The sequence below is a fragment of the Cydia fagiglandana genome, chromosome 18 (genome assembly GCF_963556715.1).
Source record: "Cydia fagiglandana chromosome 18, ilCydFagi1.1, whole genome shotgun sequence".
Taxonomy (NCBI): domain Eukaryota; kingdom Metazoa; phylum Arthropoda; class Insecta; order Lepidoptera; family Tortricidae; genus Cydia; species Cydia fagiglandana.
In genome coordinates this window covers 9,127,660-9,155,049 of record NC_085949.1, presented here as the reverse complement: position 1 = coordinate 9,155,049, position 27,390 = coordinate 9,127,660, and the positions used below count along the sequence as shown (strand labels likewise).

Here is a 27,390-nt window from a genome sequence, read left to right as displayed (position 1 = left end):
ACCCATCATCAGAACTGGGTTTTGACAGAAACGGGACCAATCTGTACATTCAATTAAAAAAAAATTTTTCAAAATCGGTCCAGTAATGACGGAGATATGGAGTAACAAACATAAAAAAAAAAAAAATAAAAAAAAAAAAAAACATACAACCGAATTGATAACCTCCTCCTTTGGGATTTGGAAGTCGGTTAAAAAGCAAGTCAATCATAAATCTTTCTTATTATAATTAACAATATTTTATAATAATCTAGATGTGATCAACATAATATTTTGAATGTTACTATATAGAGAGGAAAATAAACTCAATTTTTTTGGAGAAGCGATTCTTAATACCTATTTATGTAATGAGTATATGATACCATACAATGATACAACCTATATTTATACGTCCCCATTCCACAAAACACATAGAACTGATAAGTTTTGAGCCTCTGAATAAATCACGTTGTTACTGGTTCCGTTTATATAGGTCTTACCGAACAATTGGCCCAGGCTCCCATCAATCAGTGCCTAGCGAGATAGTGTAATAACATTCCACTGTTAGGGACATAATGCGAGTGCTTGCTAACAAACTTTGCTGGGAACCGACGTCTGCTTAAGAAAATATATGTGATTATATTTTTGTGATATGTGACAGATATTTTTTCTTAAGCAGACGCAGAATGTAATAACATTAGCTACCTTTTTATTGTGGCTGTAGAATCACTTATAAGTTAGGTATATTCTTCAAATGATATAGAACGTCACTAAGAACCGAACCTCTTGGAAAATAAGGAAAAATTATAAATGCATACTTCGTCTTCTTTTAATTTACCTAACTTACCAGTTTCGGTACATCAAAAATTACTACAAGGCTAACTTGGCTTTTGGCTTGCTTAATTTATACATATTTACGTGTACAATAACATAAAATAATGTTCTATAAATGTGCCGTAACTAACCTACTTTGTTGCCAGAAGTTTGTAAAAGGGATATGAATTTACCTAAAAAGGGAATAATTGAAAAAAATCCGCCTCGGGCGAGATTTTTTCCTTTATTGCAGGAATTGTGATTTCATTAGCAGACGGGTCTGCTAAAATGAATTTCATACTCGTTGGATTTCCAGCGGCAAAACCAAATATATAGCATACGTGGATATTATAAGGTAAAGAAGAACTATAACATTCGTAGAGGACCGGCTCTCCACTGACCACGGATCACGTAGTGTCTCATTGGCGAAACGTGCTCTTCTTACACTCGTTAGTTTTCAAGCGAAAAATTCAACTATTAGGGTGAACTTTTCGCCACATCGTAATTTTATGAAAAAAAAAATGTTTTTGCACCGTTTCAACTTAATAGCTCAACTATTACATTCAACAATCAAGTTGAATTTTTCTATATCGTAATTGTATGAAAAACAATATTTTTAGCAGCGTTTCATGTTTAGAAGCATAAATTTTTAAGCTAAAGGCACATTTGAAGGTACATTTGAACTAATTTGAAGTCACAGAATTGGTTTCTTAACAAAAGGAAGTACTACCTAAAAAAAATAATTGAATTAAAAACCCCTTTTTATAATGTAAATAATGACCTCGTAACGCTTATAAACTTAATGACACTATAAGACAGGTATTTTGATCAGTTCTTAAAGAAAACAGAGAACACTCAAATAATATATGTAGGTGCTACAATATCTTTTTTATTGACCTTCCATATTTCATTCCATTTGGTCAAAATATTCGATAAAAGCCTCAATTTGTCTGTTTCAAAGTGATACGGGTCCGTCATGTTTCGGGAAAATGCCGAGCGCATGGTGAGGGCGCGCGTGAAATTGAAGAGATGTTTATGTAAGTAGGCACTCAACGTAACTGACTATTTCAACTTGAGACACTAATATTACTAGACATGTTAAACAAAAATTACCTAGGTACTACTTATAAAATCCTGTAAAATATATCTTTTTTTATCTGTTGGTAATTAAATATATTCATGAACGACATTTTCAAAGATTTTAGCTTAACAAAAACATCTTACTAAGTTACTGCAAATAAATATCTGGGTAAACTATCATAAATACTGCAAGAAAATTATTCCTAGCCAAAGCAAATATTCTGTTTTAAAATTCATGGATATAGAGTGCGGGCGCTTATGTAAATACTATGGTTTCACGGTAGCTAAATGATATTTTGCCTTGTTCGATAAATTGATCTGATTGGATAACCGGCTCGTATCTCTACTTAATATTATAGGACGTTATTACACAAATTGACTAAGTTCCACAGTAAGCTGAATAAAGCTTATGCTGTGGGAACAAGAGACAACGATAGGTATTAGGTATATCATTCATAGTCATTATAATTCATAGTCATTATAATTAAGTAAGAACTTGTTCCTGTTTTGCCATTTCCTACCAAACTACTTATTTTCACATTTAAATTTAATTTATAGTTGTTTGCTAAATGCAATGGTAGAGTTTATGCAAAGCCATAATAATAATTTTATTGATATGTATTTTGATGGTTTTATATTACCTACCTACTCGTAAATTTATTTCGCTAGTTTTGATATTTGATGTTATTGCTACCAATAAGTACCGAAGTATTTCAGTCAAATTTGAAATATTAATATCTAGGTACCTGTTATGTCCTTTAAACGAAAGATACAAGTAGGCACAAAAGGCTACTGATAATATTTTTATTAAATGTGCATTTACTGCGTCGAGAAGAGAAAATTATCTCTGTTTCCATCTAATTGTTAGTAAAATGTTATCATTAGTTTGCCGTGCACCTTCATGATATACCTACGTATAAATAATTTTAATGGTTTTATAATACATATAAAGGTTACGTATACGAAATTATGGTACATAATAATAAATTAGCCAATATCCTAGTGAAATATAGCCAAATATGTCTAATATTTGCCTAATTTCAGCTCAGGACGCAAGTCACGACGGCAATACGACACATCTGTCGGCACCAGACACTTATTTAATCTTACGGTGATTTATAGTATAAATTATACCGTATTATACGACGCGCTGTGTAATTCTCTAATAATAGGAGCGCAAATTGCTTCTTAGATTCTATTTCTTATTGCTGAGGTTGCTTATTCATCAATAGAACGAAGCAGCTCTGTTATTTAAGAAAATAAAAGGCACAACTATGTACTTACTAGTTTGACGCGTATTAAATTACACAAACGGGTCTACCGCGATATAATTTCATTATTTGACAACAACAAACAATGAAATTATATCGCGGTAGACCCGTTTGTGTAATTAAATTTGTGTACAAAACGTAAGAGATTAAAGTGGGTGTGTGTGTGTTTAAAGTGTTGTAAGTGTGTTTAACGCGGTGACCCAAAATGAGTTTTGGCCTCCAACACAAGAGGCAGAATTGGTATGTGCTAAATAGGTATATTATGTTAGCAAATATGCGCCATTAGTTCTTCTAGAAGTTATGAGCTTTCGAAGACTCAGCTGACTTTTATGACACGGAATCTTTAAAGGATATAAAATAAATTGAGCCGTGAGTTGTTTATGCTGCGCGATCTAGATCAGGAACCTTCTTATTTTATGCGTTGGTTCGACCCGTTTATAGTTGAGTAAGGACACAAATCGATTTCGCGTAGAAAGCTTTTACGATCTCTATTGAAATTCGATTCACAGGTTTATGTGCGGCTGAGATAAGACATTTTTAGACTTTCCGAGTTTCCGAGAGGACTCGATGCTTTGTTGCGTAAAAGCCACTATTACTGATGCACGTGCAAGCTGTTCACATCATAGCGTAATAGCGACCCATTTCATTCTCTAAGGGACGGTTATTCCAAATGTGATCATAAATTTTATAGTTTTTTAATGCTTTGACTGCTATAACATATATATTATAATTCTGTCTCTCTTCAATCGGTCCCTCATTGCTGAGGATCGTGACTCCGTTTGATTCCGTCAACTAGTTGTCTCCATCGGTCCCGTTCTGTAGCTTGGTGGAGTGCGTCGCTGACGGGTATTTTTAGTTCCTTCGCTATTTGGTCCGACCATCGTTTGGGACTTCTACCCCTAGGCCTTTTCCCCTCTATTTTACCGGTCACGATATTATAATTACAGAAAACTTTTCGGATGTAAAAATACTCCATTTAATTTATTTTCACACACTAGAATAGCTTGTTATTTTTAAAACGTTCCAATCAATAAGGATTAGTTTTTAAAAATGAATAATAAAATTAAAAAGCAGAGGCAAGTTTTGCTTCAAATATTTTAACACCTTTATAATATGTTGTAGCATTTACCTTGGAATTACCGCCTTCCTCTGTTTATTGTATTCCAATTCCTTCATTTAGCTTTCCAAGTCCGATCGTTCTGACTTGCTTATTATGGCTCCGATCACATTATGATACTTCTTGAATTGTATCTGAAATTTACAGACTCTAATAAGACTCTTAAAGTCCTTTTCAACCCTCAGGATGCATGGGAAGACTGGGACTTCTGCCTGGCTTACTTTGGGCTATTATTTTTATAACTTTTCATATGCAATGCGGCCCTAAGCCACCTAAATACATACCTTTAGGGTTTTCCAACTATTTTATATAAATCTAGGGGATTTTTGTTAATATTATCGCTGTATTTTTCGGGATTCTTTCATTGTTTACATTTTGTAAGATGATTGACGTAACCCGTCAATCGGCTTTCAACTGTTCGGATTTCACCACTAAAAAGACTAGTATGTATACTTTCGGCAAAGGTTAGTCAAAATTTTGGTAAAATCATAACTGGTACTCGACTATTTTTAAATTTGAAATCTTGTAAATCTGATTCTTTAGATGTTCCAAAGAATCAGGTATAAAAGCGGTACAACCGTCATTCTGTTTTTAGTTTATCGCCAGCTCTCATCTGAGCATTTTCTAAATTAAGGGTCCGTGCGGGGCCAAGTGAGGCCCCGCACCTTCAAGAAACCCTCCTCTTCCTGGCGTAACTTACTATAAAAATACTTTCACTATAAATTACAAACGCAAATCTACTACAAGCCTCTGATTTGGTGACCTTCGCTGAACGCCTGTGCGCACCCACCTTCACGTCGCGCGCCCGTTCGTGCCCTCCTCGTGGCTGCGCGCCTGTGCGCGCCCTTCTTGATTCCGCGCGCCTGTGCGCGCCCTCCTTGACGCCGCGCGCCCGTTCGCGCCCTCTTCGACGCCGCGCGCCTGTGCGTGCCTGTGCGCGCCCGTTCGTGCCCTCCTCGTGGCTGCGCGCCTGTGCGCGCCCTCCTCGACGCCGCGCGCCTGTGCGCGCCCTCCTCGACGCCGCGCGCCTGTTCGCGCCCTCTTCGACGCCGCGCGCCTGTGCGCGCCCTCCTTGACGCCGCGCGCCTGTGCGCGCCCTCCTTGACGCCGCGCGCCTGTGCGCGCCCTCCTTGACGCCGCGCGCCTGTGCGCGCCCTCCTTGACGCCGCGCGCCTGATCGCGCCCTCCTTGACGCCGCGCGCCTGTGCGTGGGAACGCGTTTCCCAGGCGCCGCACCCCGGAGCACCGTGCTACCTACCACGCTACCACAACTTCCCGGTGTTGTTGGACAATTTAAGTTCCCAGCCGTGCCATATTGACCCACCATTTATACCTGGAAAATAAACGTTACCTACCCCTGAGTCCTTACTTTTCATTTCTTCACCCTTCATCCTTCCAGCTGCTCAGTTGCGTGCTCTACCAATTCTTTGGCAGAGCACGTAACGCGACAGTTTTGGCGCCCAATAGATTTTTCCAGGCCTTAACTTTTTCAAAATTCCAAATTAAAAACAACATCCGTGTTTTAAAATTTTAAACCCTTTGGCCTTATTTTAGAACTCTAAATTATTATTTTTTAACTGTCTGCTAGTCAATATGGCACGTCCTATTAAATATGCTAATTTAAACAAAGCAGAATTAGAATATGAAGTTCGTGTTAGATTAGAGGAGCCTAAGGATAATTTAGCTGCTCTAAAAAAGCAGGCAGAGGTCCTAGGACAAGCCCAGCCTGCATCAGAAGTTCTCTATTCCATTATTCCTCCTGAAGAAGAGTTTGAACAAATCGACACCTGTCTCAACTTCGTGCAAGCGAAAATTGAGCTACTCCAAGCCAAGCCTTCACTATACGTAACTAAAAGGTTAGAATCATTTCTTAATCATTTGTATCATAGACTTAATCGTATTGATCTAGATCATGACTCTCCTTTGACAGATAATCTTAATAATTCCCTTGAAAGGTTTAAATCCTTGGAGAATAGGTATGAAAGTCTATTATTCGAGTCTGCAGAATCTACCCCTCAGATTTCCCCACACCCTCCCGAACCCCAGACCTCGACATCATCACTGACTACCCCCGTAACCCCCGCTGACTCCCAACAATTAACTTCCTCTGACTCCCATCAACTAAACCCCCCTCTCAACCAACAAACCTTCCAAAAGTTGTGGTAGCGTGGTAGGTAGCACGGTGCTCCGGGGTGCGGCGCCTGGGAAACGCGTTCCCACGCACAGGCGCGCGGCGTCAAGGAGGGCGCGATCAGGCGCGCGGCGTCAAGGAGGGCGCGCACAGGCGCGCGGCGTCGAAGAGGGCGCGAACAGGCGCGCGGCGTCAAGGAGGGCGCTCACAGGCGCGCGGCGTCGAGGAGGGCGCGCACAGGCGCGCAGCCACGAGGAGGGCACGAACGGGCGCGCACAGGCACGCACAGGCGCGCGGCGTCGAAGAGGGCGCGAACGGGCGCGCGGCGTCAAGGAGGGCGCGCACAGGCGCGCGGAATCAAGAAGGGCGCGCACAGGCGCGCAGCCACGAGGAGGGCACGAACGGGCGCGCGACGTGAAGGTGGGTGCGCACAGGCGTTCAGCGAAGGTCACCAAATCAGAGGCTTGTAGTAGATTTGCGTTTGTAATTTATAGTGAAAGTATTTTTATAGTAAGTTACGCCAGGAAGAGGAGGGTTTCTTGAAGGTACGGGGCCTCACTTGGCCCCGCACGGACCCTTAATTTAGAAAATGCTCAGATGAGAGCTGGCGATAAACTAAAAACAGAATGACGGTTGTACCGCTTTTATACCTGATTCTTTGGAACATCTAAAGAATCAGATTTACAAGATTTCAAATTTAAAAATAGTCGAGTACCAGTTATGATTTTACCAAAATTTTGAATAACCTTTGCCGAAAGTATACATACTAGTCTTTTTAGTGGTGAAATCCGAACAGTTGAAAGCCGATTGACGGGTTACGTCAATCATCTTACAAAATGTAAACAATGAAAGAATCCCGAAAAATACAGCGATAATATTAACAAAAATCCCCTAGATTTATATAAAATAGTTGGAAAACCCTAAAGGTATGTATTTAGGTGGCTTAGGGCCGCATTGCATATGAAAAGTTATAAAAATAATAGCCCAAAGTAGGCCAGGCAGAAGTCCCAGTCTTCCCATGCATCCTGAGGGTTGAAAAGGACTTTAAGAGTCTTATTAGAGTCTGTAAATTTCAGATACAATTCAAGAAGTATCATAATGTGATCGGAGCCATAATAAGCAAGTCAGAACGATCGGACTTGGAAAGCTAAATGAAGGAATTGGAATACAATAAACAGAGGAAGGAGGTAATTCCAAGGTAAATGCTACAATGTTCTATACTTAAGTTACATATTATTTTGATTGGCTCACTTATCAAATTTAATGGTCCGTTAAAGCACGGGTGTGCCATATTTTGGCTCAAGATTAATGGAGCTCGGCGGAGGCAGATTGTGTCGAGTATCTTAAACAGGTACCATTTCAATCTAACCCTCGAAATAAAACACAACTATTATCCGTTCCGACAGGCAGAGTTTCATTTTAGATATACATTTTATATAATTATTTAATAGAACTAGAGTATTGTTGCCCACTGCTTTGACACCTGTAATTTCAGTACATTATCTATAAAACGGATTACATAATTATTCTGCACTAAAGCTTGTATTTCGACTACGTATACACTTACTTTATTGCTTTGGAGTATGAAATATAGTATGTACCTATAGTATACATTTAATAATTTTATGTGAAAATTAGAGTACATAGTTTCCTGGATTCAACGGACATTAGTAGTAAACTTTAAAGGGCTGTCACAATAATAGATCACTGCTTGGTCGGCTTGGCACTCAAAGGCCCACAACACACAGAACACATTAATTAGGTACTGAGGTCACCAAAGGCGGTGTCTGACCCTCTATCGTTCTGAATTTGACACTAACTAAATCGGGTTACTATGCACGAAATAATGACAAAAATCCGATTGAATCGACTGTGTTATCAATCATTTTTAAGAAAATTTGTCAATTAATACCTCATAGAGCGTGAATATATATTTTGTTTCAATTTATAAATTGTGCCATTCAAATAATCCATGAGAAATACTATAGATCACCTTAGTATAGTCTGTGCGGAAAGAGTAGAGTCGTCAAATGTATGGGATCCAATAAACTCTACGACTCTTCTCTTTCCGCACTGTCTCAATGTGTCTGTAATCAATGACCAGCGTTCGTGTTGACATGTTTTTATAAAACCTATAACAAATTAAAGTATTTCCATGCCTTTTTATTCCCAAACAAAAGTTTTGACAGATAAAGGAGGTATAAAGCCGGTCGCAGCACAGTGTAATGTTTGCTGTCTCCTCGAGTTATCTTTATAGCTGTCCTGATTGCGCTTTCTTGTGCCGACGATTTGATTAGCGAAGCGCTAACTTTGCGTGTTACGCTTTATTTTACGCAGGTATATTTAGCGCACAGTTTTTACTAAAAATTGCGGTCAACTGCAACTGCTAAGTTTTGCAACTGTTGCAACCGGCGAATCTACGAACAACACTACTTTTATCATGAAAATTGTCAGTGCCACTGCCTTCGTCTACGTCTGCGGCTTGCCGCAACAGTAATGCCATGGAAGTTAACATCCGATTATCACTTTTACGCTGCATAGCAAAGCTGCTATGGACACCATCTGAATGAAACTAGGAGTAGCAATATGTGTATCTTGAACATAATTTATCGTTTAAGATCCCCAGGAGAATCCGGTTGGGTGGTATTGAATATACTAGCGGTGATGTGATGTACAAAGTACAAAACCCGTTAATATTCCACAATGCCTGAAACCTGTTTTAATGTTTGACCAACGTATCTTGCCAAACATGATATAAATAGGAACGGCGCCGAGATATAAGCGCTGCTATGGAGGATATGTATAAAATCGGAGTAGCACAAAGAACCATGAAGCGCGCCATGCTCGGCATTAAGTTTCAACATCGCGTGGGATACGTCACTATCATTACCAAACTAAAATGAAGAGTGGCGGGATATGTTCGTTGCCAGGCTGATTCGTGACAGGTGGGCCAAAAGGTTAAAAACGGTATGGTGAAACGGCAGTAGGCGATGAAAGACTGTAATTAAATTTATGATGATAATTATGTAATATTTTGTTTCTGGGAGTTAAAAATAATAAAGTAGATAGTCTAGAAGTCAAAAGAGGACACAATTCTAAAGAAATTAGTTATTTACTTACTCGAGTCTAGACTTAATTACGGCAATATTATCACGCTTTGGACTACAAAGAAACGTTTAACAGTGAAGGTTAATGAGTACTAAATTAGTTAAAAGTTTACGAACTTAGTTCAAGCCTTAGTGTAGAATTTTAATATCAAAATTAACATTTTTTTCAATACATGAATTTAATGTGAAATCATTAATTTACAAACAAGATATATAAAATGGTATTACTAAGAGAAATTAATACATGAATTTTAACTAATAAAACATCTCATATACGAAATAAAAAAATCATCGAGTATTTGTTTTTTCGTATATAATACGACATGTTAAATACATTAAAATCAAACGTTAAAAACTATTGAAATCATTTTAATACAAGTTTCAACATGTTGATAATTTTTTGGGCTTATAACATCAAATTTTATAATTATTCCTAACTATAAATAATTACATAAAATATTTTGTGATTGAGTCTCAGTACAAGCACTATTTAACAAAACAAAATAAAATGAATTTGCTAGTTTTATTAAAAAGTATCTTATTAAATAGGTACAGTTGACGTAAGGTCGAAAACTAGGTACATCATTGATTTTATGTATTTAATACTGCTGAAAATACCTTGTAAAAATGTGTAGCAAATTATTTTCTGTTAAAAGAATTCCATGGTAAATAAACTCAAGAGAAAGTTTGTTAGGTACCTACATAAATAAGGAATGTGATTTATTCACTTCATTTGAGGGTCTTTGAGGCAAGCTATTTGCCAAAAATGTAAGAAGGTTAAGGCAACAAGTTTTCCAGAGAAGTACGCATAATTTATCATTCGCTTAATAGTAAACAGGAGCCGTAATTCCATTTATGACCAATGTTACGTATCGTTTTTTATTATTATAGAAGTCAGAAACAAAAACAAAACCATATTAGTTATTTACGATACAAGTGCGGAAAAGAGGAAATTGACGGAAACGAGTTGCGAAGGACCTATTCGCACGTGTATTGTACAACGTTTTACAGTACATATGGTCCTTTGAACTTTTGACATACGCACGAAATGTGCTATTTTACGCACTAGTGCGGGAAAATAGGACCAGATGTACTGTAATAGTAGATTGTTAACCAAGGGGAGAAAGTCACCCATTTCCGACGAGGTAGTTTGGCGCTCGAACGAAGTGAGAGCGCCAATAGTGCGAGTCGGAATGGGTAACTTTTACCCGAGTTAAACACTCTACTTTTCAATTCGAAGTGAGGAAAGTAAAAATAAGCAAGGACAAAGTTTGAATGTTTTTATTAATAAGAAAGTATAAAAAGCAGTACTATTTACTTAAAGTTAATTGAAAAATTTGAGCAATTGTTGAATGAAAATGTTACATTTTCCCCTGGAATAGTCACATTAGATACAGACTGAGTAGGTCGTTGTTTATCTATAAAGCGGGTGGAAAATGATACGTTGAGGCCCTAGGGCCGCAAAATGGTATGTGCCTATTTTCTGGGGTGGGCTATTAAGACTATTTTAAACACTTTGTTCTACGCGGTGCTGACAAGGCGAGCCCTAATAGGCACATACCATTTTGCGGCCCTAGGGCCTCAACGTATCATTTTCCACCCGCTTTATAGATAAACAACGACCTACTTTCCGAGCATGAGAATTGAAAAAATATTTGGAAACTCAAATCCAATACACCTACATAATATTAGCAACACTGAAAGATCGATTTTTGTTACAATTTATAAATAACGACCATGGGCCCGTTTCTCAAAAACTTGTAACTTGTAATACAAGTGGAAGTCCCTTTCTAACAAAAGCTGTCAAAAAGTGACATCCGCTTGTATTACAAGTTACAAGCTTTTGAGAAACGGGCCCCAGGTAGCGAAATGTTTATTCAAATATACGCGTAACCAACCTTTTAAACACAGAGCGCAGTCATCAAAAGCCTATCGTCAAGTCATTTTGAAGAGGATAACTGCCCGATTCTAACTTTAAGGCCTGAGTTACACTTGTAAGTTTTACTTACGTAAGTAGGGACACGGCTATACTACAGAATGAGAGATGAATATCGTGATCTCATTCTAACAAATAGCTTTGTCCCTACTTACGTAAGTAAAACTTACAAGTGTAACTCAGGCCTAAGATACGTCAAATATTACGACAAGTTACGATAATTATGGATTAGATATGTCAGTGTCAAAAGTGACGTTTCTTCAAAAAAAAAACGCCTGTTTTGAGACTGACATATTTAATCTATATCGTAACTTGTCGTAATTCATTCATTCATTCATTCATTCATTCATTTGACGTATCTTAAAGTTAGAATCGGACCGTAATTCAGTTTGCGGGCTAGGTACATTCAGTTTTCAATCACAGCGACCTTTGATTTGCTATGCACAAAGTTGGTTCGAGAGGAAAAGGTGGCCTTAGTCGACTCTTAGCGCATATTTTACGGTAGATTTCATCGTATTTCATTTAGAATTTGGTTTCATTTCAGTTTATAAGTAAGTTGTAGGTAACACTGAAATTTCTTAAAAAAAATCACTTAGAAAACATCAACAAAAATATTCTTTCACACATTTACAATTACCTAGAATAGTTGAAGAATACTTACTCTTTGACTATTTTGGTGGAAATATTTTTCCAATCTTAAAAGTTTTTAATCTTTATTATTTTCATATTTGGCCGCACAAGATGGTAAAATAAAACATTTATTTTAAATATTGCTGTAACTTACCTACGAATAGACTAATGAATCGATATTAGAAACACAGAGCCAATAAAAGTTTTTGTTTTTAGATATAGTATTACTTACTCTTACCTACTCAGTTTTTTTTTCTTTCAGAGCGATGTTTTCCGAATATATTATGCTTATCAAAAAAAAAACCGTTCGTTTTGAAAGACTTATCCAACAACAACCCAGTGTGGGTTGAAACGAAAAAATCAACCCCCTAAAAATACTTTTTATAGTTTTTATTTAAACATGACATGCCGAAACTATAAGCGTTCCTAGTTTACTATAGAACCCTAAAAATGAAATGCGCGCTGTTACCATTTAAACTCAAAAATATTTTTAAGTACCTATTAACCACGATGAAAAATATTTTTTCTTCTTTGTTAGTATTCAGATTTAAAACAAAGTTATTTTATAAAACAAAACTTTTTCAGCGGATTAATTGATGTATAAAGAATTTAAAATTCGACATTTCGAACCTTTTACACTGTTGTGGTGAACGGCAGACTTAAATTTTTAGTTTACGTTCAATATTTTTGTACGAGTATATAAATGGGTGGCTTTGCACATTCTAATTTTGACAGAGGTCAATATTTTTTTTCTCAGACACCAAAGACAAGTGGGTAGCTTGTCGACCGCCATCTTGGTGACATACTCGGTGACATATAATATTGCAAGCTTATTATGCAGTAAACTAATGTGGAAGTGTGCGGATAATAGTATATTACAAACAGTAGCAGCAAAGCCAAGGGCAAGGGCGGTAAAGTAAGAAATGTCTTAGATCACATGTAATTGTCGGCCGAGGCGAAGTCGAGGTAGACAAACATGTCATCTTGAGGCTATCTTATTTACTGACTAAATATAAAAATTTTCTGTACAAGGTAAGGTGCCATTGCCACCACCTTCTTGACGCGGTCCCAGTACATGTGTCATCTTGAAACTTAAGTCATTGTCAATAGAGGTGACAGCAGGGTGGCATCTATTGGGCATTAGCATGTTGAGCACTGGTACCACCACCTTAGCTGGAAAGCGGCCACTTTAATAGCAGCAGGCTTGATGACATTTTCCGGTGGGAGGACAAAAAAAAAAATTTGGTACATTCATAATACGCCAATAGAAACATTCTGAACTCTTACTTACGAGCAGAGATGGGCATTAATCGATTAATTTTTTAGTTAACTAATCAATCGATTAAAAATATCAATCGTCAAAATTTAATCGCGATTAATTTAGTTGCGATTAAATTAGTTGTAAGAATGTACAACTAACAACTAAATTAGTTCTAGTTTCAATCGACTAAATTTCACGGTTAAATCTATATTAAAACTATGTCATCGCTGGTTTTTGCATTTTTTATTTAAGGCGCTCTTATAGTTGAGTTTTACGTTTCCGAGGGGGTGAAGCAGACGAGTGGTAGAACAGGCGGGCGGGCGCCCCGCGCACCCCGCCGCACCATTCCCGCGCAGCACGTGTATGTCAGATTTACTTTAATATTATCGTTGATAAAATAGGAAATAAGGATGTAAGGCAGTATTTAATTAAGACTAGTTAATTATTGCTCAAAGTAATGTATTTATTATAGCGACAACTACAAGGTTTAGAATATGAAAAATGGTAGACATTATTTAAGTAATATATTTATATAAGCAGATTGTAAGTAAAAGTATATTGTAGATTTACGGAACAATTAATCGGCTTTATTATCACATCATTCACAAAAATATTATTTTATGCGTAATAAATATTGGTGGCTTAATAGTTAGTACTGGCTACCTTAACGTACACACTTGGCATAGTTTAAAATAGTAATAAAGATCGAGCAATAAGCCACATGATGTATTACACCGTAATCAGTTGGAATATACGTTACATAGTAACTATTAAAAACTCATCAAAGGGTTATATTCACATTAAAGATTGTAACGTACATACCATCAGACTATAACACAAAGAAAACATACAGAAATTTATAACAAGTCATAAAATCACAATTAAATAAAATTGACACTTAACTTCGTTCGTCGTCGTAGCTCTCCAACTGAGAAGTGACCCACAACTGTCAGACACCCGCTTATATTCGATTAGACTTCACCCCTTCTACCACTTCTTGGTGGGAATAACAAGTAAGATGTTTCCTGCACATCCGGTTATTATAATAATTCAATTCAACAAATGTATTTGCTGCATTTAGTTTAATTTATTATAGAATAATTAACGCAAACTAATACAAATTTAATATCATGGCTTATTATTATAAAATACTTTATTTACCTTACTTATGTTCTGACAGTTATGGTCAAGAAATATACATGGAGGGTAGTTGTGTTATTGAACAGCAGTTCTAACTTATTATTTCGATATAAGTACGTATTAGCTTAGCAAAAGTGACCATCTCGTAAAAATGTAAGTGTAATCTTTGTTTTTATACTACGTATCTCACACGGCCATACTGACAGGTGCTTCGTTCTCGAAGTACCTTATTTCTATATTTATTATTATTTATTTATTATATTAAACTTAGTATATGCAATTACTATTTTTTATTAGTCAGATACTATATCACATATCACATTAATCAAGTGAGAGCTCGAAGGCTCGGCAGCAATTATCCTACTTACAATCACCATACTACTGTTTCACTTATCACATCAAGTGAGCCTCAGTAGCATGTATCACCCTAGGTTGGCTACTGGTCCACTTATAACATCAAGTGGGGCACACAGGCTCTGCAGCAGGTCCCTATATTGCTACTTTTTCACTTACATCAAGCGAGAGCTCGCAGGCTCGGCAGCAATTATCCTACTTACAATCACCATGCTACGGGCACTTATCACATCAAGTCAGCCTCGGTAGCATGTATCGCCCTGAATTGGCTACTGGTCCACCTATAACATCAAGTGGGGCACACAGGCTCTGCAGCAGGTCCCTATATTGCTACTTTTTCACTTACATCAAGCGAGAGCTCGCAGGCTCGGCAGCAATTATCCTACTTACAATCACCATGCTACGGGCACTTATCACATCAAGTCAGCCTCGGTAGCATGTATCGCCCTGAGTTGGCTACTGGTCCACCTATAACATCAAGTGGGGCACACAGGCTCTGCAGCAGGTCCCTATATTGCTACTTTTTCACTTACATCAAGCGAGAGCTCGCAGGCTCGGCAGCAATTATTAATCGGTTATTATTTTGTCAAATAAGCTTTTTAACTACACTGGAATGATGTACACTGGAAGTTCTCAATCGATCGATAATCAACTCATGTCTCATTCACATAAGTAAACTTTATAAACTTTTCTTTTTTTTCTTTTTTTTTTAATACATGAATTACCTTAAGTATATAAAACTTCTTAATCCTAATAATTTTATAAATTAACCTGAATCGTTTAACAGAAATAAACATTTATCATTTTTTTTCGTTCTTTTTTTTTTTTTTTTTTTCATTCCATTAGAACTTCCTACGTTGGGCACTCCCATGAATTATATAAACCTAATGTAACAGAATTTTAAACTCCGTTCGGCCATCCCACAAAACAACTATTTTAAAAGTCAGTGATCAGTATTATCTATAATGTATTCAATATGTATAGATCTATCTTTTATTTAGCTGAAGCTTCGGTGGCAAAATAAAAATGTGGTTACAAATAATAGGCAACGTATTTCTTTTTATGAAATGGTATTTTGGAGCTTCCATCGTAACTGTCCTTAAACCGCAGGAGATAACGCGATATTCTTCCAGTTGAATCTTAACTTATCGTACAAAGGCGGATTCATCTTACAAAAGTTGTTCTCTAGGATGGGTCTAGGATGTTTTGGGCTTCTGGGTAGGACACAATTAATTCGAAGACATATTATTTATATCAGTCATGCTTCATTATGGCAATAGGTTAGGTATAAATAAAAATAAAAATTGATGTTTGCTAAATACTATAGAATCAGGATTATACGATTCGTTTTATTCCTGAACAGCTCACTCATAGCAACAAGTGGCACCAAAAGGTTAATTCACCTATCTACCTTCCACTTGGCTTTATCAGTATTCCGGTGGTCTTATGTTTTCTTGTATGTACCAAAATTAAAACAAACATTAAAATGAACCAGAAGATCATAGGTACAAAATTGCCATTGTTATAGGCATTTTATTACCGCAGCATATTTAATTACCGCCAGACCAGGTAAATGGTGGTACATATACCCAAGGGCTTATGCGAGTTTACTACGAGAACTGGTAAAGTATATAACAGTTTAAAATATCGTATATACATGGTGTTCACAAGGAATGCGAAAGACCTTAACCACGCATTTCTGAGGTCAAAAGAGAGAAAATAATGTAATATGTGTATATGTCAATTTCGCCCAAAAAAAAAAAATTTTTTTTTTTTAATGTACTTGTACATTAAAAAGTATATGTTATTGGTAAACATGTCACTTAAAATGCATTTTTACAATTTTTTTTTTCGTAAATCATAGTTGTTGCAAAGTGTTACTTGTTACTTTTTGACATCTATCGATAAGGATATTTAGACTACGTCCCATAGTAGTAACATCGTCGACAAAAAGAAAACTAGTTTTTTTTTAAATTTTTTTTTTTTGTATTTGTATTAAATGAACTCTGAAACTAGGCGAATTTCAAAAAGGTTTAAAGGACTTTGTCTCTAAATATAATCAGGAATACGCTGCTAAAACTATTCGGCCCCCTCATGTTACACCGTGTATATATTTTTTATATTCCTTACAGGTAGGGTTGCCAACCGTACTATATTATATCGTATTGTACTATATTTTGGCTCTTTGTACTATATACTTTTGGAAAAATATATAGTACGCTAAAATACTATATTTCCGATAAAAAGTATATTACACTCATGTTTAGTATTTTATCTAAAAGTACTATTTTTTTTTTGAAATGTACTATATTTTTGATGCCTTATTCTGGAAAATACTATATTCCACCAAAAAAAAGTTGGCAACCCAGTTACAGGTCACCTAGATGAATGGTCCTAAAGGAATACGTTTACTTTGTATACATTTATTGTACTCTATGTTGTATATTTACCCCTTTTTTTTTTGTAAAGTATTTTTATTACCAAGAGAATATGTGCTTTTTATTTACTGACTAATTTGCATGTGCAAAAATCTTTCAACTTCACGGTTTCAAAACATAATTTACTAACACGGGACTTGAATTACCTCTGATTACCACAAGAACAATACTAACTAGTCTACTATTTTGTATGACGTAATTGTCTAAGGTTGTCACTGAGATATCCTTTTTTTTTATAGTCATTTAATATCCATCAATCAGTAAATTTATCAAATTGGAAGCATACTTTCAAAAACGCTTTTATGCCAAACGCGTATTACTATCTGTACACAGAACTCGCAATAAGCACTGTAGGTGCAAAATTGTAAATAGCCGTTATTACTATTTATGAAAGTATCACGACTACCACCGACTGTTTTAATATCGATAAGCTTACGAGGGGCTTGTAACTGAAAACCAAAAGCGTGTTGACTTTATCCTTTACAGTTTTAAAACGACCTGACAGTTTAATATTGTTTACTGTTTTATACTTATTGAAATAGTTCCTTGATAAGATCCTGATCGGTGAGATAGAATCTTTAAGATATGTGCCTTCGATATCAGACTATTGAACCTAAGTAACTGGTGTTATATAAATATTTAATCGTATCAATCGTAACAAAAATAAGAAATAATGTGACTAAAAAAATTCAAAGGACGTATAAGGGTATTTCCACTTAACTGTATACCGTTAACGGCCGGTTAGGAAAAGTCACAAATCTGACGACAAATATCATAACCGCGACAATTAAATTAAGTATCAAATTCGTAACTAAACCGACAGCTGAACCTGATTTGATAAACGTACCTAACTTAAGACACGCGGTAAGTTACAATTAAAATGCCCATTGTTATTAACCGCCTAAAATTTCCAACGTAGTCTTTAATGCAGACCTCAAAATCTTATAATGAGATTCGAGTTGTAGCTAACTGATCACGATAAAATATTTATCCAGGCCATAAATAACGTTATTCCAACGTTTGGAAACTTATTCAAACCAAACTGCTTTTCTAAAATCCAATTTCACAAATAGCTTCTTTTTTTTATTATTATTCGATTCAGTCATTAACTAAGTCGTCATTTAGAATAGTATAGATTAGAAAATATTTATTTATGCGTCATTATGGTTACATAACAGGTTATGAAAAGGACAGACGTTTACGTTTATCTAACTCTGTAACTATTCGATGTGATTTGATATCTAAACATACCTATACAGTCCTATTTTTAAGTGTAACCAAATTTTAACATACCAGAAACAACATCATTCATCAGTCATCCTTCCAGACAGGCGCCACTCCGCAGCGTCTCACAGGTGCGGCAGTTTCTGTTTTGTGAAGTACTTTTGAGCTGCTTGCTGCGGTTCTCCATAAAAAGCATCATGCTTAGTATACCAAATATCTTGTTTCACCTGGGGTTTTCACTGAAAGTGAAACACCAGTGTCCTTGTGTCCAGGATAGCGCGGCTTACAGTGTCTGTTTGGAGTTGGATGGCGTCCCGCTGTTGACTAGCATAAGCAGTCCTTATACTCGTACTGCTCCTGAAACATTAGTTTTGTAGGCATAGAATGTGTGTAATATCATCCCACTTCTGATGTCAGATTTACTTTAATATTATCGTTGATAAAATAGGAAATAAGGATGTAAGGCAGTATTTAATTAAGACTAGTTAATTATTGCTCAAAGTAATGTATTTATTATAGCGACAACTACAAGGTTTAGAATATGAAAAATGGTAGACATTATTTAAGTAATATATTTATATAAGCAGATTGTAAGTAAAAGTATATTGTAGATTTACGGAACAATTAATCGGCTTTATTATCACATCATTCACAAAAATATTATTTTATGCGTAATAAATATTGGTGGCTTAATAGTTAGTACTGGCTACCTTAACGTACACACTTGGCATAGTTTAAAATAGTAATAAAGATCGAGCAATAAGCCACATGATGTATTACACCGTAATCAGTTGGAATATACGTTACATAGTAACTATTAAAAACTCATCAAAGGGTTATATTCACATTAAAGATTGTAACGTACATACCATCAGACTATAACACAAAGAAAACATACAGAAATTTATAACAAGTCATAAAATCACAATTAAATAAAATTGACACTTAACTTCGTTCGTCGTCGTAGCTCTCCAACTGAGAAGTGACCCACAACTGTCAGACACCCGCTTATATTCGATTAGACTTCACCCCTTCTACCACTTCTTGGTGGGAATAACAAGTAAGATGTTTCCTGCACATCCGGTTATTATAATAATTCAATTCAACAAATGTATTTGCTGCATTTAGTTTAATTTATTATAGAATAATTAACGCAAACTAATACAAATTTAATATCATGGCTTATTATTATAAAATACTTTATTTACCTTACTTATGTTCTGACAGTTATGGTCAAGAAATATACATGGAGGGTAGTTGTGTTATTGAACAGCAGTTCTAACTTATTATTTCGATATAAGTACGTATTAGCTTAGCAAAAGTGACCATCTCGTAAAAATGTAAGTGTAATCTTTGTTTTTATACTACGTATCTCACATGTACATCCTTATTCTGGCGCCATCGGTATTCTGAATATTCTGATTTACAGTTCCGGGATTTTTTCCGGCAAATAATATCGAATAAGGTTTATTAGCAAATTCGTAATTTAATGAGTACTTAATGAAATTATATACAATATGAGAGTATACCCCGACAAACTAAGAACCTAATCAAATTATACCCAATTACTATGAGCTACCTACCTTACAAATATAATAGAGTTAGACCAAGAAAATTCTGCAACGATTTTGATTGCACACGCAGTGCAAGTGTTATTTTGAACGACAAACCTTCTTGAAATTATGATTAATACTTGCACTGCGTGTGTAATCAAAATCGTCGCAGACTTGGTCTAATTCTAGAAGTCAATTTCGGGCAAGTAGGTATTGAAAATAAGGAAGAATACTGTAGTTCGTTTTTTTTAGCATTAGAAAGTACTTGAAAGAAGGTAAGCGATCTAGACATGTCTTTTAATTGAATGGCGCTTTTTAAAAATCAGTAACTATTACTTATGAAAGCTTATTTTATATATTAGGACTTTTATTTTATATAAAATCAATCAACATTTGGCATGATGTGTCATATCCCCGTAGCTGCAGGCGTCCATAGGCTATGGTGAATGCGGGTCGTATGCTGGCTTGCCACCAGTGTGGTATATAAAAACAGCATTTTTTGGAATAAATTTCCATATAGCACGGTACGGACTTGGCGGAAATAAGGTAGAAGTACTAGTGCACAACGCTGCACTAGTATTCGACACGGGCACTTTATGTCAAAGTGACAAGAATTAAATTTGAATACAGAAAGATCGTCGCCGTTCAAATTTAACCTATATTACTTTGACATAAAGTATAGTGTGTAGCTTTCAAATAGAGCTCAACGGCTAATCCTATTGTCTATTGTTAAGTAAAACCGCACGTGCTACTTACGTGCAAAAAAGGGTCTTAATTATTTTATTTGGCACCTGAGCGCCGGCTAGGCCAACGCTCAAAAAACCAGTGTAGGTGCGCTCTCCGATAACGCGCCTTTGTGTCATCTCGATGACACATTTTAGACTGGTTCTGTAGCGTTCGACTCGCCGCACTCAGTAACCGGAGTACGTATTTTTTATGCAGGTGGTTGTGGCACGTGGCATGAGCGGTTTTACTTAACAATAGACAATAGGAGTCTGTGGCCATGAGTAAGCCCATTCATAATAAAAAAAAAGGATTAGCCGTCGAGCTCTATTTGAAAGCTACACACTATACCCATGTCGAATACTAGTGCAGCGTCGAGCACTAGTACTTCTACCTTACCTAATATTAAACACAAAACCATTTTAGGCATTTTTCGACCACTTCCCTTAAAACGCATGTAGGTAACTCGGAAACTAAAAGCGGTGAAATGGTTAGGTACCACTCGGAAGCCGGTGTTGCTCGAAGGGTACCACCATACACTAAACACTCCCACATAGGTATTTGAATCCCGTACACATATGTTTAAAAATGATTCAATTTGAAATAGCCTTTAATAAAATTTGTTTACACAATTTATCAATCGTGACTGAATTCCGGATTGGTTAGACGGGTGTGTGCCTTTGCTTCCCAACTTGTTATAAATTGACAATATGACGGGCGAATGTCTGAAATGTCACAGTAATTAAGAATTATTTTGCTTTTCTTCGTAAGAATGTTGAAAAACATTGTGTGTATAACATATTTGCATATTTATACAGTGGTTACCCATTTTATGAAACGTCCACTAAACTAGCATAGGTCCGACGCTGGCAGTGGCCACGGGCGTACTGGCGCGGGGAATAGGCGCAAGGTATTGCCGCGTAGGGTGTAATTTAGTAGGCAAAAGTTGAATTCATAAAATTATGAATGAAAAGATTAACGTATCGATAAAAGGACCAGCAAAAACGAAGATTTACTTAAAAGCTATCGAATGAGGTAAGTTTCATATCCATTTTCGTCGTAGTACTTCTAAAATATGGATCAAAAGACAGCTTTAAGCATGTTTTCAACTTAAGATTCTATCGAGAAAATAATGAGCCGTTGTGTTTCTGACAAGCAATAACGTAGTTCAAGGACTAAAGTTATACATACTAGAAAATAATGCATGAAATCCTTGTAAAAGTCTGTAAATATGGTTACAAAAAAGCGCATTTTACTACACACCGCGCCTTAACTTGAAATATGTAACTAAAAGTTGGTATGTATGTACATTGGAGGTACTTATATGTTGTACCTGTGTTGGTTTGGGTAGAATCTTGCAGCTTTTCACCTTCAACCGATTGAGCTAAAATTATGTATACACGTTTAATTTAAAATGCTTGAATGACAATGTAATATTATGGGCAATAATATAACGATATATGTGTAGTATATATCGTTATATTATGGATACAGATAAATAGCGAAAAACTGCAATGTTTACAAGTCGCAAACAATAATGAAGATTGGTGCATTATTAATAATTAAGTTGTACACGATACCGTAAAATGGGGTGAGTTGGGTGAAATTTGACTTTTAAACCTTGATAAAATTTTACTTTTACATGTGAAAACTGAATGGTGTATATAATGTGATTCGGACGTTTGTATTTTAGTTTGTATTTTATTTTATTTATTTATTTATTTATTTAATCTTTATTGCACAAAAGAAAAATCTTATAGTACAAAAGGCGGACTTAATGCCAAAAGGCATTCTCTACCAGTCAACCTTAAGGCTAAGCAGAGAGATTGTGAGCGGTGCTATAATTACAACAGCAAAAACGAACAATAAATTACGTTAATTATTTTGGGTAGTTCCATTTCATAACTTTGACGATAATGAGGAAAACCCACCCCACCTCGTAGTGCCTCGTATTTGGGGTGAGAGGGCTTTTCATACAAAGGTGATTTTGGAAAATTGTTAGATCGATTTTTTTATTATGGGTATTATTATAGCCCCATTTTAAATTGGAATACATTATTTTTGTAGCAGTAGCCTTAAAATCCCTTCTCACCCCCCTCTCAAACCAACTCTCCCCGCAAAACCTACTCACCCCGTTTTACGGTACTGAGTAAATCTTAGACAAAGAAATTATAAATATTCTGCTGTCGCTGTCAATAATAAAACTCTTTTTAGTTACACGCGGCGACAAAACAATGGGATAATCCTACTTACCTGGAAGTTGTTTATTGCATTTTGATGCAAGTGCCGACGCATTTTCTAAAAAAAAACACGTTCTATTTATTGCATGAGACATCTGCATGTTGTTTATTATCTATGCCGTCTAATTTGTTTGTCAATGCACAAAGTACCCAATTTTTATTTACCCTTAGATAAGAGAAATTTTACACTCCATAAAAATGGTCAAAATATCGCAAGTAACACATGTGCTATTTCATTTTAATACATGCGTTAAGATGTCCTAATCTGCAGGCTGTCAACATAGCCATACCGAGGTTTTCCATTTAATTTGCTTCTAACATTAGTCGCGGAAAAAATAGTCTAACTAATTAGTCGATTACAAAAATTAGTTGTCCGTAATCAATCGGCAACTAATTTAGTTGCAACTAAATTAGTTGCACTCTATACAACTACGATTGATCAGTCGTCGTTTTCAATCGTCAGTCGCAATTAATTCTTGTAGTCTTAATCGTTAATCGTTAGTCGATTACATTTTGCCCATCTCTGCTTACGAGTAGGTACCGATCTGTTTGTTTACTTATACCTACTTCGGGTCACTTCAACGCCGAGAAACAAAACTTTCCCTAGCCCGCAAAAATATTTTTATTGAATACTTAAAAGAGTGAAAACGTATGCCAATTTCTTTATCATTCCCACCCTGATATAAGGAGATGGATCGTTTTCTTTTTCTATTGAAGCTCGTGATTTTGTGAGCGCTCATATTTTCGTTCAGTCGAAAGGTCTTTGTGAGTTCTGTGACAAACGAGTGGGGCAAACAGAGAAGTCAGCGCCAATGAAAAATAACTGCAGATATAACCGACGCTCGATATGTTCACAATGTTGATTTTTCAAAGCTGGTTTGAAAAACCCGTTTCAATGAATGAAACTGTATGTATTTTCGTCAAATATCCTCTGTAAAGATTGACACGCCACAGGTGATGATAACCGCGTCGCAATATAACGGTGAATACGATGATAGCTCATTCACGCTATTTTTGATTAATTGATATGTACTTGTCTAGTATTTGAATAGTATTATTTAGAAACGTAAATATCGATTAATTCTAATTAAAGAGTGATTAATAGTGGCAGAGGTATAAATCCAAAAAAAATGCGTATGGAATTTGATAACTGAACTAGACATTATGCGCGTATTATGCGTTAGTTCTGATTTTCAAAAGTTCATGGTTGACAATTCAGTAACATAACATAACATTTGACGACGTACGTATACCGCCACGAAAGTGGCTTTTAAAGAGGCACGATTTGGTTTTAAATGTTTCAAGTCTTCTGCAAGCAATAACGTAATTATGTTAATTTAACGAAATATGATTGGATACGTAGTAAATGACTTAACACATGCATGGTACGTGATATAAGTAAGTATATGAATATAAAGGTAGGTATACAAATTGCTTCTTACATGGCGGATATGCTTTGCTCAAAGATTTATTTATTCGAAGCAGTCTGAAAATCATGTTGCACGATTTCTAGCACATCAACGCTGTAACGAGTTAGGAAATCTAATTCCCGCCAGCGAGTCAGCCATTTGCAATTTATCAAATAATTTATCGACAGCAAATAGCATTTTAACACGATCTCGTTTAGATAAATCATTTCGATATAGATTTGCATACAAATCGCGCTCAAATCCAGTTAATTTTAGTGAAGCGTGCTACTTCGAAGCTATATAATTGAGCTGAAACGATAAAATCGAAGAGAAAAAGACCATTAAGTCCATCGAATGATACCTACTTCTTAAGGTATTTTGTTTTAAAAGGCATAAATATTAATTTACCTGATAGGTACCCATTTTGGAATGTATAAAACAAAATGAATAAACGTTGTATAAGTAAATGATTTTATCATAACATAAATCATTATAGTTCTAAGTACAGGGTTTGGGCTCCTGCCTAAAAGAGGATTGTCTCATAATCAAAGACAATCTTTTATGTTTTCCATACCTAGAAGCTCCGCTATAGGTAGTAATGGCTAAATTTAATAAGGTACCAATATGATTGAGGTATGAGACTTAACGTGATGTCATCTGTCTTTCGTGAGCCCACTTTCACGGAGATTTACCACTAATAGGGAGAAGAAGTTTCGTATCATATACTGGCTTAAACATAATTAATGTTAACTTAGATCAGTCTGACTCTCGTGTACTTATAGAATATACACGAGATGTTCCAAATAAAATACACCCTTTTACACAACGTTCTAAAAGCTCTAATGACTTGCAGTCTAGCCGAGATAGATAAGTCATCCGAAATAGCTTAATTATGTTATCGCTGTGCAAAACGCAGACTACGCCGAGCCTTATAAATTATCACAAAACCCTGCCCATGCTCCGTGTAGTTCTTCTTGCTATCTGTAGCCATGAGCCCCTTAAAAGGTTTTTGTTAATTAACTCTGTATAGCGCCTCACGAAGACTACAAATTAATGAAATCGTATATTCCGTTTTCATACAAGTTGTAAATTAAACTTTAACCCTTATCTTGGCAAGGCTCAAAATATCTTAAATATAAACATTTTTTTAGTTTTTGTCACCTATTGAGCATACTAGACTATTAAAAAATAATAAAAAAAAACCAGGATTTTCCAGTTTCGGAAAATCATATGTATCATATTTGATACAATGCCAATAACTCGATAAAATAGTTACCTAGTTTTAAGACGAAAAATGAAGATTTAAATAAAAATAAAACATGTAATGCAACAGAAATTAGCATTTACTGCTAATTAAACGCAATCTAAAGCATCAGATGACTAGATTAAACCTGTAAAAATAAATTATATCTACGAATACCTGATCACATGGGCGGAAAATTAGATCCCGTAAAGTTTCAAAAAAGTCGTCAGCAAAAAGTTGAGTAAAATATGAAAAGTAAACAAATAAATAAAAGTAAAAAAAAAATATTTTTTTTTACTTTGGGGCCATTTATTGCCATACACATATTTTTCCGTGCTACGGGCTACGGCGTAGCGATAATGCTACAGCGTACGAATATATAGTTAAATAACATCTAGTACTTTAAAAAATCAAAGTTTAATAACTAAATAATACGACAACTAATATTAAATAATTGAAGCATGTTTTGTAACCCCACAAAAATAAAAAAATAAAAAAATCATGTAAAAATATTTTGACGATAACTTGGCAATGTATTAAATGTAATACAATCCTTTCGATATGTACATTTCTGAGTTCTTGGCAGTGTATCAAATATAATACATATCAGTTTCATGTAAGGTTCTGTGTATTAAATGTTTTTAAATTCGAAGGCATTGTAAATATGTATGCACTAAGAGACAGTAAAGATATCAAAATGTAGATTTTTGAAAAATATATACTAACATAAGAAATAAATGCAAAACTTCCAGTACGAACCGAAATCTATTCTTTCCGCGGAGCCATGTTGATTATTACTAATTAATGAACAATGACACTCGTGTCAATTATTTTTTTCTATAAGTAAGGAGGGTAGCTCGACATATTGATGGCAGAATTATTGTGTTAGGTAATAAAGTGAACCTGCTAGATTTTTTTAAGTTCCATGTATCACGGGTGTTACGATGCCAAGATAAGGGTTAAATATAAGTCAGTACGGTTGATTTCGCGAAGTAGACTACACACTGTAATAAGAGGTCATGATAGTAATCGTTAAGGTCAGTGAACTTTAACTAACTATCATTAATTACCCTTGGGATTAATTTGTCATTATGTATGAATGTAAGGCAACAATAAATTTGGACAACCCCTACTTATTAGCGATTTATGTAGTAAGTGAATTTTGATACTGGCCATCCCATTAGATACGAACTTAGGTAGGTATATAAAAAAATCTTGATAATCATGTCAGCTTAGTTAGCTACATGTCTATTTACTTAGGTTCTTATTTTACTGATTATACTACCGACATAAGTATGCAATGCTTCTGGAATAGTTGCCTGGCCATTTCTGTGAATAGCTAAGTTTTAGCAGGTTGATTTACCCACTCACTGAATTTAGTTGCAAACTCTCTTAGTCCGTAGTTACAGCGTTCATCGTGATATCTTTCGTTACGGGAAGAAAAAAAAAACTAGTTTTTACCTACAAACTAATAAGAGGTAAACGAATATGAAACTAAGTTAAAGATAGTATGGATAGGTATACATGGTTTTTAACGACGAAAAGAGTACTTAAACACACATCACCTTTCTGATGTGGTGATCTTTGTAGACTTGATGTTTGCCCTATGAGAGGATCTCTATCCGTACTTTACCTATCAGTCTTTCTATTTATAGATACTGTATTGTGTTCGTGAGTTCGCTCCTCCGTATAGGTAAATTACTATTGCCAAGTTCTCATTCAAAATTATAATTTAGCGCAGCGT

General features: G+C 35.6%; 2 protein-coding genes and 1 long non-coding RNA gene across 3 annotated transcripts in view; 2 read left to right on the top strand and 1 right to left on the bottom strand.

The window, feature by feature from the left end:
* Positions 1-15,062, top strand: part of LOC134673527 (F-box only protein 11) — a 338,938-nt gene extending 323,876 nt beyond the window's left edge. Inside the window, exon 15 of the mRNA XM_063531526.1 lies at positions 15,053-15,062. The gene's annotated coding sequence lies outside the window, so the exon portion shown is untranslated. The remainder of the gene's footprint in view (positions 1-15,052) is intronic.
* Positions 1-27,390, top strand: part of LOC134673531 (uncharacterized) — a 461,710-nt gene that overhangs the window by 150,985 nt on the left and 283,335 nt on the right. The window lies entirely within an intron of this gene.
* The window catches only part of LOC134673532 (uncharacterized), a 207,594-nt gene that overhangs the window by 124,086 nt on the left and 56,118 nt on the right, over positions 1-27,390 (bottom strand). The window lies entirely within an intron of this gene.